Below are 6,690 nucleotides of genomic sequence, written 5' to 3' on the forward strand. Positions count from 1 at the left end.
TATAAGTACTTTCTTGTGTACAGCATATAAACACATAATAAACAGATATTAGTACATAATAACATATAAAGTACTTGTGTAAAGTATAAATAAAAAGAAACCGTATATAAGTACTTTCTTGTGTAAAAGTATCTAAAGAACAGAGGTTACCTGAGCGTGAAGTTTACTGAAGGAGTTCAGGTGAGCGGCCACGCGCGCGCAGAGGGGGAGGAGCTTGTTCTGTGAGCCTCAGCCCCTCCCCCCCCCCACTCCTCCTCCTCCTCCTCCTCCTCCTCCTCCCGGAGCCGAGCCGAGCCGATCCGAGCCGCGGGGCTGGGAGTCCGGGACGTTCCTGGTGAGGCGAGCAGCTCCGCTCCGGCTTCGGCCATGAGAGAACCGGACCGAGGCGCGGAACCGGACGGGATACACTGACGGAACCGGACTTTACCTCCTCCCGAACAGGCGGACCGAGAACTCCGACACCGGCGGGGGGAAAGGTCCAGAGAGCGGCGGGGAAAGTCGCACCTTGGCCCCCGAAGCCTGCGCTGCCTTCGCGGCTCCGGAAAAAATCAGTGCCCCGGTCCTCCGGGCTGCATGTCCCGCCGGGGTCCCCGCGCTGCTTTCAGCCCGGTTCTAATGGAGGGCCCGTGTCGGAGTTCGGGTCGGAACCGCGCGCTTCGCTGCTGATTCATCGCAGCTTTTTGCGCTCCTGGAAGAAAAGGTAAGAACCGGAGGGGAAGGGGCGGTGGAAGGGTGGGGGGGAGTCCCGGACTGAGAGGTGTCTGCCCGGGTCCGGATTCGGGTTCAGGTCCGGGTCCGGGAAAAACTTAAGCAAGGTGAGGCTGAAAGAGCCAGGGATGGTTCTGGTGTTTATTTCAGGACGGATCTATGACTTCAGGGTGCAACTTCTGGACTTTTTACACAAAAAAACAAATATTTTTTATTTTTTACATTTTTAAATCTTTTTGTTTTCAGGTTTATTCCTCAGTTTGCATCTTTTTTTTACCCCAAAACAAGAAAAAAATAAAATATTCCAGGTGACACTTTGACATAAAACTCAACAAACAGCCTAAATGTTTGTTTGGCAAACAAGCTGAACTTCAGCCAACATCAGCTAAAATCAGATCAGGCTGTGAGATGAAAGGGGCTCTCCAGGAAGTAGTCTGTCCCGGCTGAAAATGAAGCTGGAGTCAGACAGTCCGGGCTTGGACTAATGTCTGGTGTTTTTCCTTCGCAGGCAGAGAGGATTCCGTTGTTTCGGTCAGATTTGAGTCGATCTCAACAGGAAGCGGCTTCCTGACGTAACCGAGACGCACCGAAACGTTTAAAAACAGAACGGACCCGTCTACGACGTGAACGCGAGCAGAACTGGCAACCAAAGTTGCCAGTTTAGCTGCAACATGGCCGCCTTTTTCACGTCAGCTTTAGATCAAGATGCTCCCACGTGTTTCTGCGGCGCGTGGCGAGCGACCCCTCACGCCAGATTTCATCACGGCGTTTGCAGAACAGAGTAGCTGCGGCGGCCATCTTGAAGTCGTTGCGTTACGGCGGAACGCCGGGGAGAAACCGTTTCAACCTCTGATACGTTTAATCGAAACCACTGGCGCTCGGAGGGCGTGTTGGAAATCAGGCTCGGCTACTACCACCCCTGACCGTTGCACCGAGAGTCGATTGGCTGCGGCGGCCATCTTTAATCGGGTTTTCTCCAAGAGGCTAACGAGTTCCGTTTGTTTAAAAACAGCTTCAGACAAAGTTCTAGCGCCACCTGTCAGCGCTCGGCTACTACCCCACCAGATTCCAGCTGTTTAAGCTCAGCTGGGTGCGGCGGCCATCTTTAATTGGATTTTTTTTTTCCCAAAAGTTAATGTGTTTATTTCTGGAAGCTCCGTTCAGATCCGTCCGGTGGTTCGGGAGATATTTCGCTAACAGACAAACTATTTGGGCCGAAACCGTTGGCGCTCGGACTACGCTTTGGAGGTCAGGCTCGGCTACTACCACACCAAACCGCAGCTGTTTAAGCTCAGCTGGCTGCGGCGGCCATCTTGAATCACGTTGACTTGTAGACTTTAATAACGCCCGTCTGTTAGCAAAATATCTCCCATCCTTCTGGACGGATTTTAGTAAAGCTCTCAGAAATCAATCTCTGGACGTACGGCCGCGAACTGCCAGCGTTACGAGGCAACCTGATTCAAGATGGCCGCCACAGCTAACGCCAAATGTTCGTTAAAGGAACCAGAAATGACTTAATTCCCTTTTTTTTTCGAGGTTAAAAAGCCAAAACAGAAGAGAAAGTTTAAAAATAACCAAATTAGGGTCAGAATGTTTCAGAGCTGCAGCCTCTTTCTTTAAAAAGCTGCTTTTCTTTTTTTTTAAGGGGGGGAAATTAATAAACCATTAGTGTCCCGGCTCTTATCGGACCGACCCGCTCAAAGCACAACCGCGCCATTAGGAGGGTTTGAATAATGTCAGCGCTATTAGGGCGCTCGTTAACGATAACCACATGCTGCTGCAGGAAAACTATGCTAAATGGGCAATTTGAATGGCAGCGTGTGGAACGATACCGGCCCGGCTCGTAATGCCCCCCCTCCCCGGCCCGGCCCGGCGCCGCGGCGGTTCTGATCAGGTGAAACCAGGAAGTGAGGTCATCTCGCTGGTTTGGGTTCACCGGACCGAGGGGGGGTCAGGTGGTTTTAAACTGTTTATTTCAGGAAGTGGCTGTAAAAAAAAATGTTAAAGGGATAGTTCAGCTCTTCTAGAGGTGGAAACAGTATCCTACCTGCTGCAGATAGACCCCGTGTGTGTCTGTTAGCGAAATATCTCACGAACCACCAGACAGATTTGAGTGAAACTTGTATGAAGTAATCACTGGATGTTCGTCTTCAGCTGATTAACTTTTGGAGTCAAACCGATACAAGATGGCTGACGCAGCTAACAGACGTTAGCCGACACAGATATGGCTGTAACTCGGGTCATTTTACAGACATTGAGCTAAAACTTGGAGTGGTAGTAGCTGAGAGTCATTCACTCTTATCGTCACGTTGAGGCCTTTAACGTTCGTCTCTTTTTCAGCTTAGAAGCAAAACTCGGACCTTGACCCGGACCCTGCGGGGCGTCGGGCGGGTCGGTGAGACGGGGCAGAGCTGCAGCTGTTAGCGCTCGGACTACGTGCTCTGAACAACTCTCAGCTACTACCACACCAAGTTTCAGCTCAGTACCTCTAAATTTGACTGAACTACAGCCATTTCTGTGTTTCTTATGCTCAGTTGGCTGTGGCGGCCATCTTGAATTGGCGTGGCTCCAAAAGTTAATCAGCTCTACATGCCTAACGAGTGATCACTCCCTAAGAGTTTCACTGAAATCCGTCCACTGGTTCCTGAGATATTTTGCTAACAGACGAAAGAACCGCGTCCGTGTATTTGTATATATTTGGTTCTCTCCGGTCCTGACAGACCCGATCAGCCGGTACCGTCGGCCCGATCCGGGTCCTGGACTTGGATCAGGACTCTCGGAGACTCTGGAGACCTGAGATGAGAAACATCGGGTTGTAATTGTTAAAACAAACAAACAGGTTTTTGTTTCTGGAGCAGCAGAACCAGATGTTGGAGGCAGCCTCTGAGAGTTCTGGTTCTGCTCCGGAGACGGTTCTCAGCTAGATGTCGGTGGTCCAAACGGTGGTCCGCGGGCCAAATACAAACCCGAATGAAACCTTATCTGGACCAAGACTGCTTTTTTTTTTACTTTATTTCATTTTGACCGGGTGGTTTTTCTGTAATTTCTGATAATTGATTTTTAAAAGTCGTGGCGGTGCGACTTTGGTCCCACGTCTGCCTCACGGAGACGGACGGGTCCGAAAAGACAATATGGAGGCAGCAGAAGAATAAAACCCATCATGGCGGTCACTGATTGCACCGTCCTGTGGCTTACAGCGGCAGGAGAACACGATGGAGGTCAGAACTTCTTGTTTTGTTCCACATGTTGGAACCGGAAGCTTTCGTCGCTTTCCTCCGGGAAACAATGTTTTCGCCTGTTATGAACGACCCGAAAGAAAAATGGCTCCAGCTCCGTCAGCGTCACAGACACCGAGCTAAGCTTCGGTGTGGTGGTAGCTGAGAGTCGTCCCTGTCAGCTTTCGGTGAGGTCAGAAGGTTTTATTCTGGATCTGAGCGGCGGGCGACAAGCATTCCTCGTTGAATTCCTCCGAGGCGGTGAACTTGTGAACCGTTGGTTTTCTCAGTTTCTTCCTGTTTCTTCCTGTTTGCAGGATTCATTTCTCCTTCCCTTCCTGTAAGCGAGCCCCCCCCGGCCCGCCTCAGTCCGTCACCTCAGCCCCGGGGCCCCCGACGGCGAGAGTCCGCCTCCCTCTCCAAGCTGCGAGCGACCGCAGCTTTCTATTTCAAATGCCGGCCCAATAAGTCACGTCTGACGCTTTTTTTTTTTTTTGTGCAAGCTGTTGAGAAGCCGGCGCAGGGATCAGCGAGACTATATTAAGGCAGAAAGCGGCGGCGGCGGCGGCGGCGGGCACTCCCCTCCAGCTGACAAACAGGCTTCTTGTTTGAAGCGCTGTTTTTCTCTCAGATCAGAGCGCGAGGCAGTGTGGGTACCGCCGCCGCCACCGCCGCTGCTGCTGCTCGGGGGCCTGTGGTCAAGGGTGCCATTTTGGGCCTTTCCCTCTCCAACATGTGGGCCTTCAGGGAGCAATGAACCCCCTATTTATAACGGTGAGCTGCGAGGATTTCTTCTCCGGCTGCAAACACAAACACTTCGGCTCGTCTGCGTTGGTTCCTCTTCTGCAGATTTTCAGGACATTATTACGTTTGGGTCCTGGAACTTCTTTACTTTTTGAAATATTCAACTTTATTTACGTTTTTATTGTCATTGTAATATATGGGGAACTTATGTCAAACTTTGGGCCTATTGTTTTAGCAGGTCTTAGCTTTCAGCTACGGTTTCCTTTTGCTTCGCTCAGCGTCGACGGGGCCTTTTCTCAGGAATCTGGTGACGATTTGCTTGTTAGTTTTGCGTTTCTGTCGCTGTTCTCAGTTTGCTGCTCCTCCTGCACCGTATAAAACATTCACTAACGATCCAGTATGCAGCGCTTTAACAAAATTAGCCAAATATTGCAAGAAAAGTCCCCATTAAAAACAATGGGACTTTGTGAAAACACGTAAGTAAACCCAAGTCTTTGGGGCTCTGTTACTCAGACGTACGTCGCAGCAGAAACGTCATTTAAAGTTTAAACGTGTCACAGAAAGTCGGACTTTACGTGTCTGAACTGGCGTTTTGGTGTCTTTACCAGTTTTTACAGAATCACAGGTTAAGTTTGATGTTTTTGGGGATTTTATCACAGAGCGTTAAACTTTGACAGTTGATGATGTCACTTTTCAGCTGTCGAAAACGTTCTGCTGTTTTGCGAACAAACTCTTTTTACTCCCACAACTGTTTCTGGTTCATGTAGGAAATATACATCAAATCGTAGATGTTTTTGTCCTCTTTCACCTGCCGTGTCTCTCGTTGCTGACGGACTCGCAGTTTTCTCTCAAATCCACTCAGAGTCCATAGAGTTTGTGCCGAAGTTTCCACAGACGAGTTCTATTTAGGCTCAAGTTTTTGCTTTAAAACAGGAAGTAAAAGGTCTGTTTAACTTGACATTTCTCCTCCATAAAACGTCGTAGAAACCCAAACTTTTACGTATAGGACCGTCAGGGTCTTCTGCCGCTCACGGTTCAAGAACGACTAAAATACGACTTGGGGTTTTTTCGCACCGTTGGTTGGTTTGAGGCTCACTTTTCGGTCTGTTTTCGTCTGCCTGTCATTAACGTGGCAGTCTGGGAGTGAGAGAAACAAGTGTGCGGTTACCATGGTGACCACAATGACATTCGACATCTTCCTGAAATCCTCTCACCTCCGTTCCCGCGGTAATGGACCGTTAAGTTGTGTTTAAAGAGCCGAAAGCGAAGACCCAGATGTTTGGATTTATTGCCACTAAGTTTGTTTTGCGATTTTCGTACAACAAGCGAGAAGTGCTCCAAATAGAGACGGGTAAACATTTGGACAAACTAAATAAAGCATCCGCGCTGTCTGTTTGGAAACAAGTATTTATCTTGAGGTCCTGGGACGTGTGAGGCGGCCGGTTTGTTTGCAGGAGATTTGTGGAATCGGCGAAGAAGACTAATTATATTTGAACCTTTTTCCATGTTTGTTTTGGTTGAGCCGGCTGCTCGTTGGGGTTCAGGTTTTTTCTCGCAGGCGAGACTTTCTGTCACATAAATCCTGCCTCCGTGGATCCACGGCCGTCGCTTCCTCACGCTTTCAGAGCCGATTCGTCACTTTGACGAATGGAAACGGCGTGTTCTCCCTTTCTCGCGCCTCTCGGGCAACAAACAAAAAAAAAACATGGTCTGGGTTTTTTTTTTGTCTCGTCTCCAAACACCGACTCTGTTCGGACAGTGGTGTTTTTTTGTAAAAAAAAAAAAAAGCATGTTCAAGTCCGCCGGCGCTTCTGGTCGACGGCCAACGAGCCGTCAGGAGGAAACTGAACAGAAACCGTTGTGTGCGTCTTCGCCGCTTGTTGCCGTAGAGACACGAGCGCTGATGGAATCCAGGAGAGGCAGCTGGATCTGATCCCAGCATGCCCCACACAACATCATTTAAAAACACATCTTGACTCCCCCGGGGAGGGTGGACACTGCTGAGACCCCCCCCCCCCCCCCC

General features: G+C 49.6%; 1 protein-coding gene across 2 annotated transcripts in view; it reads left to right on the forward strand.

Annotated features, from left to right (window-relative positions):
• Positions 1 to 284: 284 nt before the first annotated feature.
• The window catches only part of cdon (cell adhesion associated, oncogene regulated), a 32,354-nt gene continuing 25,948 nt past the window's right edge, over positions 285 to 6,690 (forward strand). For both annotated transcript variants that reach the window (XM_037981559.1, XM_037981558.1), the window contains exon 1: positions 285 to 700. The gene's annotated coding sequence lies outside the window, so the exon portion shown is untranslated. The remainder of the gene's footprint in view (positions 701 to 6,690) is intronic.

The sequence above is a fragment of the Kryptolebias marmoratus genome, linkage group LG2 (genome assembly GCF_001649575.2).
Source record: "Kryptolebias marmoratus isolate JLee-2015 linkage group LG2, ASM164957v2, whole genome shotgun sequence".
NCBI lineage: Eukaryota > Metazoa > Chordata > Actinopteri > Cyprinodontiformes > Rivulidae > Kryptolebias > Kryptolebias marmoratus.